The sequence below is a fragment of the Chiloscyllium punctatum genome, chromosome 47, assembly GCF_047496795.1.
Source record: "Chiloscyllium punctatum isolate Juve2018m chromosome 47, sChiPun1.3, whole genome shotgun sequence".
In the NCBI taxonomy this organism is placed as follows: domain Eukaryota; kingdom Metazoa; phylum Chordata; class Chondrichthyes; order Orectolobiformes; family Hemiscylliidae; genus Chiloscyllium; species Chiloscyllium punctatum.
Window position 1 is genome coordinate 44,102,623 of NC_092785.1, and position 15,448 is coordinate 44,118,070.

General features: G+C 46.8%; 1 long non-coding RNA gene across 1 annotated transcript in view; it reads right to left on the reverse strand.

Annotated features, from left to right (window-relative positions):
* Positions 1-774: 774 nt before the first annotated feature.
* LOC140468474 (uncharacterized) overlaps positions 775-15,448 on the reverse strand; it is an 80,126-nt gene continuing 65,452 nt past the window's right edge. The window contains exon 3 of the long non-coding RNA XR_011955659.1: positions 775-1,189. This is a non-coding gene — a long non-coding RNA (uncharacterized lncRNA). The remainder of the gene's footprint in view (positions 1,190-15,448) is intronic.

Below are 15,448 nucleotides of genomic sequence, written 5' to 3' on the forward strand. Positions count from 1 at the left end.
TTAGTTTGGGGATTGATACAGGGATACGGGGAGAGAGCGGGGGACAGTGGGATTAGTTTGGGGATTGATACAGGGATACGGGGAGAGAGCGGGGGACAGTGGGATTAGTTTGGGGATTGATACAGGGATACGGGGACAGAGCGGGGCAGTGGGATTAGTTTGGGGATTGATACAGGGATACGGGGAGAGAGCGGGGCAGTGGGATTAGTTTGGGGATTGATACAGGGATACGGGGAGAGAACAGGGCAGTGGGATTAGTTTGGGGATTGATACAGGGATACGGGGAGAGAGCGGGGGATAGTCGGATTAGTTTGGGGATTGATACAGGGATACGGGGAGAGAGCGGGCCAGTGGGATTAGTTTGGGGATTGATACAGGGATACGGGGACAGAGCGGGGCAGTGGGATTAGTTTGGGGATTGATACAGGGATATGGGGAGAGAGCGGGGCAGTGGGTTTAGTTTGGGGATTGATACAGGGATACGGGGAGAGAGCGGGGGACAGTGGGATTAGTTTGGGGATTGATACAGGGATACGGGGAGAGAGCGGGGCAGTGGGATTAGTTTGGGGATTGATACAGGGATACGGGGACAGAGCGGGGCAGTGGGATTAGTTTGGGGATTGATACAGGGATACGGGGAGAGAACTGGGCAGTGGGATTAGTTTGGGGATTGATACAGGGATACGGGGGAGAGCGGGGCAGTGGGATTAGTTTGGGGTTTCAAATTCAGCTGCAATATCATGAATACAATTTCAGTCCGACATTAATCACCATATTTTACTTCAATCCATCTCTGCTTTCCAGTCGTCCATCCCCTCTCCTTCCCCTCCTCAAACTGGGAGTGCTTTGCAGAACTGTATCCGGAGCGTTCTTGCAGATTCCCTGTTTGAGGTGGAGGTGGATCCGTCCCGACGGCATTCCCGGTTCCCCAGGAAGGTTCCCGTGTGTTTCGGAAGGAGGGTGGGTCACTAAGCCCCAAGTTCGCCTTGCCATAAACCTTCACCCAACCATCAGCTGCGCACCACTCCTGCGGTACCAGCCTCGTCCCATCTGCCCGCTACACCTCGGTCTCGATTGCGCTGGTCGGGGCGGGAACAGAGACCTGGATTTCGCAGTATTCCGTTGTCACGTCGTCGAGGGGAGAGGGAGAGTCAGGAGGAACTGCAGGGTCAGTCTGTTGGGTCACCACCTGTAATTTCAGGCAGAATCGAAATGAGCGTTTCAAGAGAGAATACGAGGCAGCGCTGACACAACAGGGAAAGAGATGGGACTGAATAATCTCCAGTGTTCAATCAAGGAAATGGGGTTGAACTTGAGAGAGGGAGATCCAGACTGGAATCTAATCGAGTGGTTCAGGGTAGGTTATATACAGAATAACAGATACCCCGGGAGGGAGTTACAGACTGGAATCTAATCGAGGGGTTCAGGGTGGGTTATATACAGAATAACAGATACCCCGGGAGGGAGTTACAGACTGGAATCTAATCGAGTGGTTCAGGGTGGGTTATATACAGAATAACACATACCCCGGGAGGGAGTTACTGACTGGAATCTAATCGAGGGGTTCAGGGTGGGTTATATACAGAATAACATATACCCCGGGAGGGAGTTACAGACTGGAATCTAATCGAGTGGTTCAGGGTGGGTTATATACAGAATAACACATACCCCGGGAGGGAGTTACAGACTGGAATCTAATCGAGGGGTTCAGGGTAGGTTATATACAGAATAACAGACACCCCGAGAGGGAGTTACAGACTGGAATCTAATCGAGTGGTTCAGGGTGGGTTATATACAGAATAACACATATCCCGGGAGGGAGTTACAGACTGGAATCTAATCGAGGGGTTCAGGGTGGGTTATATACAGAGTAACAGATACCCCGGGAGCGAGTTACAGACTGGAATCTAATCGAGGGGTTCAGGGTGGGTTATATACAGAATAACACATACCCCGGGAGGGAGTTACAGACTGGAATCTAATACAGGGGTTCAGGGTGTGTTATATACAGAGTAACAGATACCCCGGGAGTGAGTTACAGACTGGAATCTAATCGAGGGGTTCAGGGTGGGTTATATACAGAATAACAGATACCCGGGAGTGAGTTACAGACTGGAATCTAATCGAGGGGTTCAGGGTGGGTTATATACAGAATAACAGATACCCTGTGAGGGAGTTACATACTGGAATCTAATCGAGGGGTTCAGGGTGGGTTATATACAGAATAACAGATACCCTGGGAGTGAGTTACAGTCTGGAATCTAATCGAGGGGTTCAGGGTGGGTTATATTCAGAATAACAGATTACCCGGGAGTGAGTTACAGACTGGAATCTAATCGAGGGGTTCAGGGTGGGTTATATACAGAATAACAGATACCCTGGGAGGGAGTTACACACTGGAATCTAATCGAGGGGTTCAGGGTGGGTTATATTCAGAATAACAGATACCCCGGGAGGGAGTTACACACTGGAATCTAATCGAGGGGTTCAGGGTGGGTTATATACAGAATAACAGATACCCTGGGTGGGAGTTACAGACTGGAATCTCATCAGGGGGTTCAGGGTGGGTTATATACAGAATAACAGATACCCCAGGAGGGAGTTTCAGACTGGAATCTAATCGAGGGGTTCAGGGTGGGTTGTATACAGAGTAACAGATATCCCGGGAGTGAGTTACTGACTGGAATCTAATCGAGGGGTTCAGGGTGGGTTATATACAGAATAACAGATACCCCGGGAGTGAGTTACAGACTGGAATCTAATCGAGGGGTTCAGGGTGGGTTATATACAGAATAACAGATTCCCCGGGAGTGAGTTACAGACTGGAATCTAATTGAGGGGTTCAGGGTGGGGTATATACAGAATAACAGATACCCCGGGAGGGAGTTACAGACTGGAATCTAATCGAGGGGTTCAGGGTGGGTTATATACAGAATAACAGATACCCCGGGAGTGAGTTACAGACTGGAATCTAATCGAGGGGTTCAGGGTGGGTTATACATAGAAAAACAGATACCCCGGGAGTGAGTTACAGACTGGAATCTAATCGAGGGGTTCAGGGTGGGGTATATACAGAATAACAGATACCCCAGGAGGAAGTTACAGACTGGAATCTAATCGAGGGGTTCAGTGTGGGTTATATACAGAATAACAGATACCCCGGGAGTGAGTTACAGACTGGAATCTAATCGAGGGGTTCAGGGTGGGCTATATACAGAATTATAGATACCCCGGGAGGGAGTTACAGACTGGAATCTAATCGAGGGGTTCAGTGTGGGTTATATACAGAATAACAGATACCCCGGGAGTGAGTTACAGACTGGAATCTAATCGAGGGGTTCAGGGTGGGTTATATACAGAATTACAGATACCCCGGGAGTGAGTTACAGACTGGAATCTAATCGAGGGGTTCAGGGTGGGTTATATACAGAATTACAGATACCCCGGGAGGGAGTTACAGACTGGAATCTAATCGAGGGGTTCAGGGTGGGTTATATACAGAATAACAGATACCACGGGAGGGAGTTACAGACAGGAATCTAATCGAGGGGTTCAGGGTGGGTTATATACAGAATAACAGATGCCCCAGGAGGGAGTTACAGACTGGAATCTAATCGAGGGGTTCAGGGTGGGTTATATACAGAATAACAGATACCCCGGGAGTGAGTTACAGACTGGAATCTGATCGAGGGGTTCAGGGTGGGTTATATACAGAATAACAGATACCCCGGGAGTGAGTTACAGACTGGAATCTGATCGAGGGGTTCAGGGTGGGTTATATACAGAATAACAGATACCCCGGGAGTGAGTTACAGACTGGAATCTAATCGAGGGGTTCAGGGTGGGTTATATACAGAATAACAGATACCCCGGGAGTGAGTTACAGACTGGAATCTAATCGAGGGGTTCAGGGTGTGTTATAAACAGAATAACAGATACCCGGGAGTGAGTTACAGACTGGAAACTACTCGAGGGGTTCAAGGTGGGTTATACACAGAATAACAGATACCCCGGGAGGGAGTTACAGACTGGAATCTAATCGAGGGGTTCAGGGTGGGTTATATACAGAATAACAGATACCCCGGGAGTGAGTTACAGACTGGAAACTACTCGAGGGGTTCAAGGTGGGTTATACACAGAATAACAGATACCCCGGGAGGGAGTTACAGACTGGAATCTAATCGAGGGGTTCAGGGTGGGTTATATACAGAGTAACAGATACCCCGGGAGGGAGTTACAGACAGGAATCTAATCGAGGGTTTCAGGGTGGGTTACATACAGAATAACAGATACTCCGGGAGTGAGTTACAGACTGGAATCTAATCGAGGGGTTCAGGGTGGGTTATATACAGAATAACAGATACCCCGGGAGGGAGTAACAGACTGGAATCTAATCGAGGGGTTCAGCGTGGGTTTCATACAGAATAACAGATACTCCGGGAGTGAGTTACAGACTGGAATCTGATCGAGGGGTTCAGGATGGTTTATATACAGAATAAAAGATACCCCGGGAGGGAGATACTGACTGGAATCAAATCGCGGGTTTCAGGGTGGGTTATATACAGAATAACAAATACCCGGGATTGAGTTAGAGACTGGAATCTAATTTAGGGGTTCAGGGTGGGTTATATACAGAATAACAGGTACCCGGGAATGAGTTACTGACTGGAATCTAATCGAGGGATTCAGGGTGGGTTATGTACAGAATAACAGATACCCCGGGAGTGAGTTACAGACTGGAATCTATTCGAGGGGTTCAGGGTGGGTTATGAACAGAATAAGAGATACCCCGGGAATGAGTTACTGACTGGAATCTAATCGAGGGATTCTGGGAGGTGTATATACAGAATAACAGATACCCCTGGAGTGAGTTACAGACTGGAATCTAATCGAGGGGTTCAGGGTGCGTTATGTACAGAATAAGAGATACCCCGGGAGTGAGTTCCAGACTGGAATCTAATCGAGGGGTTCAGGGTGGGTTATATACAGAATAACAGATACGGGAGTGAGTTACAGATTGGAATCTAATCGAGGGGTTCAGGGTGGGCTATGAACAGAATAACAGATACCCTGGGAGTGAGTTACAGACTGGAATCTAATCGAGGGGTTCAGGGTGCGTTATGTACAGAATAAGAGATACCCCGGGAATGAGATACTGACTGGAATCTAATCGAGGGATTCAGCGACGTTTATATACAGTATAACAGATACACCTGGAGTGAGTTACAGACTGGAATCTAATTGAGGGATTTAGGGTGGGTTATATACAGAATAACAGATACCCTGGGAGTGAGTTACAGACAGGAATCTAATCGAGGGGTTCAGGGTGGGTAATATACAGAATAACAGATACCCCGGAAGTGAGTTACAGACTGGAATCTAATCGAGGGGTTCAGGGTGGGTTATATACAGAATAACAGATACCCCGGGAGGGAGTTACATACTGGAATCTAATCGAGGGGTTCAGGGTGGATTATATACAGAATAACAGGTACCCGGGAATGAGTTACTGACTGGAATCTAATCGAGGGATTCAGCGAGGTTTATATACAGTATAACAGATACACCTGGAGTGAGTTACAGACTGGAATCTAATTGAGGGATTTAGGGTGGGTTATATACAGAATAACAGATACCCCGGGAGTGAGTTACAGACTGGAATCTAATCGAGGGGTTCAGGGTGGGTTATATACAGGATAACAGATACTCCGGGAGGGAGTTACAGACTGGAATCTAATCGAGGGGTTCAGGGTGGGTTATATACACAATAACAGATACCGCGGGAATGAGTTACTGACTGGAATCTAATAGAGGGATTCAGGGAGGTTTATATACAGAATAACAGATACACGGGAGTGAGTTAGAGACTGGAATCTAATTGAGGGGTTCAGGGTGGGTCATATACAGAATAACAAATACCCGGGAGTGAGTTAGAGACTGGAATCTAATCGAGGGGTTCAGGGTGGGTTATATACAGAATAACACATACCCCGGGAGGGAGTTACAGACTAGAATCTAATTTAGGGGTTCAGGGTGGGTTAGAAACAGAATAACAGGTACCCGGGAATGAGTTACTGACTGGAATCTAATCGAGGGGTTCAGGGTGGGTTATATACAGAATAACATATACCCCGGGAGGGAGTTACAGACTGGAATCTAATCGAGGGGTTCAGGGTGGGTTATATACAGAATAACAGATACCCCGGGAGTGAGTTACAGACTGGAATCTAATCGAGGGGTACAGGTTGGTTTCTGTACAGGAAAACAGATAATCCGGGAGTGAGTTACAGACTGGAATCTACTCGAACGGTTCAGGGTGGGTTATATACAGAATAACAGATACCCCGGGAGGGAGTTACAGACTGGAATCTAATCGAGGGGTTCAGGGTGGGTTCTTTACAGAATAACAGATACCCTGGGGGTGAGTTACAGTCTGGAATCTAATCAAGGGGTTCAGGGTGGGTTATATACAGAATAACAGATACCCAGGAGTTAGTTACAGACTGGAATCTAATCGAGGGGTTCAGGGTGGGTGATATACAGAATAACAGATACTCCAGGAGGGAGTTACAGACTGGAATCTAATCGAGGGGTTCAGGGTGGGTTATGTACAGAAGAAGAGATACCCCGGGAATGAGTTACCGACTGCAATCTAATCGAGGGATTCAGGGAGGTTTATATACAGAATAACAGATACCCCTGAGGGTGAGTTACAGACTGGAATCTCATCGGGGGGTTCAGGGTAGGTTATATACAGAATAACAGATACCCCAGGAGGGAGTTTCAGACTGGAATCTAATCGAGGGGTTCAGGGTGGGTTATATACAGAATAACAGATTCCCCGGGAGTGAGTTACAGACTGGAATCTAATCGAGGGGTTCAGGGTGGGATATATACAGAATAACAGATACCCCGGGAGTGAGTTACAGACTGGAATCTAATCGAGGGGTTCAGGGTGTGTTATATACAGAATAACAGATACCCGGGAGTGAGTTCCAGACTGAAATCTAATCGAGGGGTTCAGGGTGGGTTATATACAGAATAACAGATGCCCCGGGAGTGAGTTACAGACTGGAATCTAATCGAGGGGTTCAGGGTGGGTTATATACAGAATAACAGATACCCCGGGAGTGAGTTACAGACTGGAATCTAATCGAGGGGTTCAGGGTGGGTTATACACAGAATAACAGATACCCCGGGAGGGAGTTACAGACTGGAATCTAATCGAGGGTTTCAGGGTGGGTTATGTACAGAATAACAGATACCCCGGGAGTGAGTTACAGACTGGAAACTACTCGAGGGATTCAGGGTGGGTTATATACAGAATAACAGATACCCCGGGAGGGAGTTACAGACTGGAAACTAATCGAGGGGTTCAGGGTGGGTTACATACAGAATAACAGATACTCCGGGAGTGAGTTACAGACTGGAATCTAATACAGGGGTTCAGGGTGGGTTATATACAGAATAACAGATACCCCGGGAGTGAGTTACAGACTGGAATCTAATCGAGGGGTTCAGGGTGGGTTATATAAAGAATAACAGATAAAATGGGAGTGATTTACAGACAGGAATCTAATCGAGAGGTTCGGGGTAGGTTATGTACAGAATAACAGATACCCCAGGAGTGAGTTACAGACTGGAATCTAATCGAGGGGTTCAGGGTGGGTTACATACAGAATAACAGATACTCCGGGAGTGAGTTACAGACGGGAATCTGATCGAGGGGTTTTGGGTGGGTTATATACAGAATAACAGATACCCCAGGAGTGAGTTACAGACTGGTATCTAATCGAGAGGTTCAGGGTGGATTATATACAGAATAACAGATACCCTGGGAGTGAGTTACTGACTGGAATCTAATCGAGGGGTTCAGGGTGGGTTATATACAGAATAACAGATACCACGGAAGTGAGTTACAGACTGGAATCAAATCGCGGGGTTCAGGGTGGGTTATATACAGAATAACAGATACCCCGGGAGGGAGTTACAGAAGGGAATCTAATCGAGGGGTTCAGGGTGGGTTATATACAGAATAACAGATACCCTGGGGGTGAGTTACAGACTGGAATCTAATCGAGGGGTTCAGGGTGGGTTATACACAGAATAACAGATACCCCGGGAGTGAGTTACACACTGGAATCTAATCGAGGGGTTCAGGGTGGGTTCTTTACAGAATAACAGATACCCCTGGAGTGACTTACAGACTGGAATCTAATCGAGGGGTTCAGGGTGGGTTATATACAGAATAACAGATACCCGGGAGTGAGTTACAGACTGGAATCAAATCGAGGGTTTCCGGGTGGGTTATATACAGAATAACAAATACCCGGGAGTGAGTTAGAGACTGGAATCTAATCGAGGGGTTCAGGGTGGGTTCTTTACAGAATAACAGATACCCCTGGAGTGAGTTACAGACTGGAATCTAATCGAGGGGTTCAGGGTGGGTTATATACAGAATAACAGATACCCCGGGAGGGAATTACAGACTGGAATCTAATCGAGGGGTTCAGGGTGGGTTATATACAGAATAACAGATACCCCGGGAGGGAGTTACAGACTGGAATCAAATCGAGGGTTTCCGGGTGGGTTATATACAGAATAACAAATACCCGGGAGTGAGTTAGAGACTGGAATCTAATCGAGGGGTTCAGGGTGGGTTCTTTACAGAATAACAGATACCCCTGGAGTGAGTTACAGACTGGAATCTAATCGAGGGGTTCAGGGTGGGTTATATGCAGAATAACAGATACCCCGGGAGGGAGTTACAGACTGGAATCTTATCGAGGGGTTCAGGGTGGGTTATATACAGAATAACAGATACCCCGGGAGGGAGTTACAGACTGGAATCTAATCGAGGGGTTCAGGGTGGGTTATATACAGGAAAACAGATACCCCGGTCGGGAGTTACAGACTAGAATCTAATTTAGGGGTTCAGGGTGGGTTAGAAACAGAATAACAGGTACCCGGGAATGAGTTACTGACTGGAATCTAATCGAGGGTTTCAGGGTGGGTTATATACAGAATAACAGATACCTGGGAGTGAGTTACAGAATGGAATCTAATTGAGGGGTTCAGGGTGGGTTATATACAGAATAACAGATACCCCGGGGGTGAGTTACAGACTGGAATCTAATCGAGGTGTTCAGGGTGGGTTATATACCGAATAACAGATACCCTGGGGGTGAGTTACAGACTGGAATCTAATCGAGGGGTTCAGGGTGGGTTATATACAGAATAACAGATACCCCGGGAGGGAGTTACAGACTGGAATCTAATCGAGGGGTTCAGGGTGGGTTATATACAGAATAACAGATAGCTCGGGAGTGAGTTACAGACTGGAATCAAATCGAGGGGTTCAGGGTGGGTTATATACAGAATAACAGATACCCCGGGTGTGAGTTACAGACTGGAATCTAATCGAGGGGTTCAGGGTGGGTTATATACAGAATAGCAGATACCCCGGGAGTGAGTTCCAGACTGGAATCTAATCGAGGGTTTCAGGGTGGGTTATATACAGAATAGCAGATACCCCGGGAGTGAGTTCCAGACTGGAATCTAATCGAGGGGTTCAGGGTGGGTTCTTTACAGAATAACAGATACCCCTGGAGTGAGTTACAGACTGGAATCTAATCGAGGGGTTCAGGGTGGGTTATATACAGAATAACAGATACCCCGGGAGTGAGTTACAGACTGGAATCTAATCGAGGGGTTCAGGGTGGGTTATATACAGAATAACAGATACCCTGGGAGTGAGTTACACACTCGAATCTAATCAAGGGGTTCAGGGTGGGTTATATACAGAATAACAGATACCCAGGAGTGAGTTACAGACTAAAATCTAATCGAGGGGTTCAGGGTGGGTTATATACAGAATAACAGATACCCCGGGAGTGAGTTACGGACTGGAATCTAATCGAGGGGTTCAGGGTGGGTTATAGACAGAATACCAGATACCCCGGGAGTGAGTTACAGACTGGAATCTAATCGAGGGGTTCAGGGTGGGTTATATACAGAATAACAGATACCCCGGGAGGGAGTTACATACTGGAATCTAATCGAGGGGTTCAGGGTGGGTTATATACAGAATAACAAATACCCCGGGAGCGAGTTACAGACTGGAATCTAATCGAGGGGTTCAGGTTGGTTTCTGTACAGGAAAACAGATAATCCGGGAGTGAGTTACAGACTGGAATCTACTCGAACGGTTCAGGGTGGGTTATATACAGAATAACAGATACCCCGGGAGGGAGTTACAGACTGGAATCTAATCGAGGGGTTCAGGGTGGGTTCTTTACAGAATAACAGATACCCTGGGGGTGAGTTACAGACTGGAATCTAATCGAGGGGTTCAGGGTGGGTGATATACAGAATAACAGATACTCCAGGAGGGAGTTACAGACTGGAATCTAATCGAGGGGTTCAGGGTGGGTTATGTACAGAAGAAGAGATACCCCGGGAATGAGTTACCGACTGCAATCTAATCGAGGGATTCAGGGAGGTTTATATACAGAATAACAGATACCCCTGAGGGTGAGTTACAGACTGGAATCCCATCGGGGGGTTCAGGGTAGGTTATATACAGAATAACAGATACCCCAGGAGGGAGTTTCAGACTGGAATCTAATCGAGGGGTTCAGGGTGGGTTATATACAGAATAACAGATACCCCGGGAGTGAGTTACAGACTGGAATCAAATCGAGGGGTTCAGGGTGGGTTATATACAGAATAACAGATACCCGGGAGTGAGTTACAGACTGGAATCTAATCGAGGGGTTCAGGGTGGGATATATACAGAATAACAGATACCCCGGGAGTGAGTTACAGACTGGAATCTAATCGAGGGGTTCAGGGTGGGTGATATACTGAATAACAGATACCCGGGAGTGAGTTACAGACTGGAATCTAATCGAGGGGTTCAGGGTGGGTTATATACAGAATTACAGATACCCGGGAGGGAGTTACAGACTGGAATCTAATCGAGGGGTTCAGGGTGGGTTATATACAGAATAACAGGTACCCCGGGAGTGAGTTACAGACTGGAATCTAATCGAGGGGTTCAGGGTGTGTTATATACAGAATAACAGATACCCGGGAGTGAGTTCCAGACTGAAATCTAATCGAGGGGTTCAGGGTGGGTTATATACAGAATAACAGATACCCCGGCAGTGAGTTACAGACTGGAATCTAATCGAGGGGTTCAGGGTGGGTTATATACAGAATAACAGATACCCGGGAGTGAGTTCCAGACTGGAATCTAATCGAGGGGTTCAGGGTGGGTTATATACAGAGTAACAGATACCCGGGAGTGAGTTACAGACTGGAATCTAATCGAGGGGTTCAGGGTGGGTTATACACAGAATAACAGATACCCCGGGAGGGAGTTACAGACTGGAATCTAATCGAGGGTTTCAGGGTGGGTTATGTACAGAATAACAGATACCCCGGGAGTGAGTTACAGACTGGAATCTAATCGAGGGGTTCAGGGTGGGTTATATACAGAATAACAGATACCCCGGGAGTGAGTTACAGACTGGAATCTAATCGAGGGGTTCAGGGTGGGTTATATACAGAATAACAGATACCCCGGGAGGGAGTTACAGACTGGAAACTACTCGAGGGATTCAGGGTGGGTTATATACAGAATAACAGATACCCCGGGAGGGAGTTACAGACTGGAAATTAATCGAGGGGTTCAGGGTGGGTTACATACAGAATAACAGATACTCCGGGAGTGAGTTACAGACTGGAATCTAATACAGGGGTTCAGGGTGGTTTATATACAGAATAACAGATACCCCGGGAGTGAGTTACAGACTGGAATCTAATTGAGGGGTTCAGGGTGGGTTATATACAGAATAACAGATACCCGGGGAGGGAGTTACAGACTGGAATCTAATCGAGGGGTTCAGGGTGGGTTATATAAAGAATAACAGATAAAATGGGAGTGATTTACAGACAGGAATCTAATCGAGAGGTTCAGGGTAGGTTATGTACAGAATAACAGATACCCCAGGAGTGAGTTACAGACTGGAATCTAATCGAGGGGTTCAGGGTGGGTTACATACAGAATAACAGATACTCCGGGAGTGAGTTACAGACGGGAATCTGATCGAGGGGTTTTGGGTGGGTTATATACAGAATAACAGATACCCCAGGAGTGAGTTACAGACAGGTATCTAATCGAGAGGTTCAGGGTGGATTATATACAGAATAACAGATACCCTGGGAGTGAGTTACTGACTGGAATCTAATCGAGGGGTTCAGGGTGGGTTATATACAGAATAACAGATACCACGGAAGTGAGTTACAGACTGGAATCAAATCGCGGGGTTCAGGGTGGGTTATATACAGAATAACAGATACCCCGGGAGGGAGTTACAGACTGGAATCTAATCGAGGGGTTCAGGGTGGGTTATATACAGAATAACAGATACCCTGGGGGTGAGTTACAGACTGGAATCTAATCGAGGGGTTCAGGGTGGGTTAGAAACAGAATAACAGGTACCCGGGAATGAGTTGCTGACTGGAATCTAATCGAGGGTTTCAGGGTGGGTTATATACAGAATAACAGATACCCCGGGGGTGAGTTACAGACTGGAATCTAATCGAGGGGTTCAGGGTGGGTTATATACAGAATAACAGATACCTCGGGAGTGAGTTACAGACTGGAATCTAATCGAGGGGTTCAGGGTGGGTTATATACAGAATAACAGATACCCCGGGAGGGAGTTACAGACTGGAATCTAATCGAGGGGTTCCGGGTGGGTTATATACAGAATAACAGATACCCCGGGAGTGAGTTACAGACTGGAATCTAATCGAGGGGTTCAGGGTGGGTTATATACAGAATAACAGATACCTCGGGAGTGAGTTACAGACTGGAATCAAATCGAGGGGTTCAGGGTGGGTTATATACAGAATAACAGATACCCCGGGAGTGAGTTACAGACTGGAATCTAATCGAGGGGTTCAGGGTGGGTTATATACAGAATAACAGATACCCTGGGGGTGAGTTACAGACTGGAATCTAATCGAGGGGTTCAGGGTGGGTTATATACAGAATAGCAGATACCCCGGGAGTGAGTTCCAGACTGGAATCTAATCGAGGGGTTCAGGGTGGGTTCTTTACAGAATAACAGATACCCCTGGAGTGAGTTACAGACTGGAATCTAATCGAGGGTTTCAGGGTGGGTTGTGTACAGAATAACAGATACCCCGGGAGTGAGTTACAGACTGGAAACTACTCGAGGGATTCAGGGTGGGTTATATACAGAATAACAGATACCCTGGGAGTGAGTTACACACTCGAATCTAATCAAGGGGTTCAGGGTGGGTTATATACAGAATAACAGATACCCAGGAGTGAGTTACAGACTAAAATCTAATCGAGGGGTTCAGGGTGGGTTATATACAGAATAACAGATACCCCGGGAGGGAGTTACAGACTGGAAACTAATCGAGGGGTTCAGGGTGGATTACATACAGAATAACAGATACTCCGGGAGTGAGTTACAGACTGGAATCTAATACAGGGGTTCAGGGTGGGTTATATACAGAATAACAGATACCCCGGGAGTGAGTTACAGACTGGAATCTAATTGAGGGGTTCAGGGTGGGTTATATACAGAATAACAGATACCCGGGGAGGGAGTTACAGACTGGAATCTAATCGAGGGGTTCAGGGTGGGTTATATAAAGAATAACAGATAAAATGGGAGTGATTTACAGACAGGAATCTAATCGAGAGGTTTGGGGTAGGTTATGTACAGAATAACAGATACCCCAGGAGTGAGTTACAGACTGGAATCTAATCGAGGGGTTCAGGGTGGGTTACATACAGAATAACAGATACTCCGGGAGTGAGTTACAGACGGGAATCTGATCGAGGGGTTTTGGGTGGGTTATATACAGAATAACAGATACCCCAGGAGTGAGTTACAGACTGGTATCTAATCGAGAGGTTCAGGGTGGATTATATACAGAATAACAGATACCCTGGGAGTGAGTTACTGACTGGAATCTAATCGAGGGGTTCAGGGTGGGTTATATACAGAATAACAGATACCACGGAAGTGAGTTACAGACTGGAATCAAATTGCGGGGTTCAGGGTGGGTTATATACAGAATAACAGATAACCCGGGAGGGAGTTACAGAAGGGAATCTAATCGAGGGGTTCAGGGTGGGTTATATACAGAATAACAGATACCCTGGGGGTGAGTTACAGACTGGAATCTAATCGAGGGGTTCAGGGTGGGTTATACACAGAATAACAGATACCCCGGGAGTGAGTTACACACTGGAATCTAATCGAGGGGTTCAGGGTGGGTTCTTTACAGAATAACAGATACCCGGGAGGGAGTTACAGACTGGAATCTAATCGAGGGGTTCAGGGTGGGTTCTTTACAGAATAACAGATACCCCGGGAGGGAGTTACAGAAGGGAATCTAATCGAGGGGTTCAGGGTGGGTTATATACAGAATAACAGATACCCCTGGAGTGACTTACAGACTGGAATCTAATCGAGGGGTTCAGGGTGGGTTCTTTACAGAATAACAGATACCCCGGGAGTGAGTTACACACTGGAATCTAATCGAGGGGTTCAGGGTGGGTTCTTTACAGAATAACAGATACCCCGGGAGGGAGTTACAGAAGGGAATCTAATCGAGGGGTTCAGGGTGGGTTATATACAGAATAACAGATACCCTGGGAGTGAGTTACAGACCGGAATCTAATCGAGGGGTTCAGGGTGGGTTATATACAGAATAACAGATACCCCTGGAGTGACTTACAGACTGGAATCTAATCGAGGGGTTCAGGGTGGGTTATATACAGAATAACAGATACCCGGGAGTGAGTTACAGACTGGAATCAAATCGAGGGTTTCCGGGTGGGTTATATACAGAATAACAAATACCCGGGAGTGAGTTAGAGACTGGAATCTAATCGAGGGGTTCAGGGTGGGTTCTTTACAGAATAACAGATACCCCTGGAGTGAGTTACAGACTGGAATCTAATCGAGGGGTTCAGGGTGGGTTATATACAGAATAACAGATACCCCGGGAGGGAGTTACAGACTGGAATCTAATCGAGGGGTTCAGGGTGGGTTATATACAGAATAACAGATACCCCGGGAGGGAGTTACAGACTGGAATCAAATCGAGGGTTTCCGGGTGGGTTATATACAGAATAACAAATACCCGGGAGTGAGTTAGAGACTGGAATCTAATCGAGGGGTTCAGGGTGGGTTCTTTACAGAATAACAGATACCCCTGGAGTGAGTTACAGACTGGAATCTAATCGAGGGGTTCAGGGTGGGTTATATACAGAATAACAGATACCCCGGGAGGGAGTTACAGACTGGAATCTAATCGAGGGGTTCAGGGTGGGTTATATACAGAATAACAGATACCCCGGGAGGGAGTTACAGACTGGAATCTAATCGAG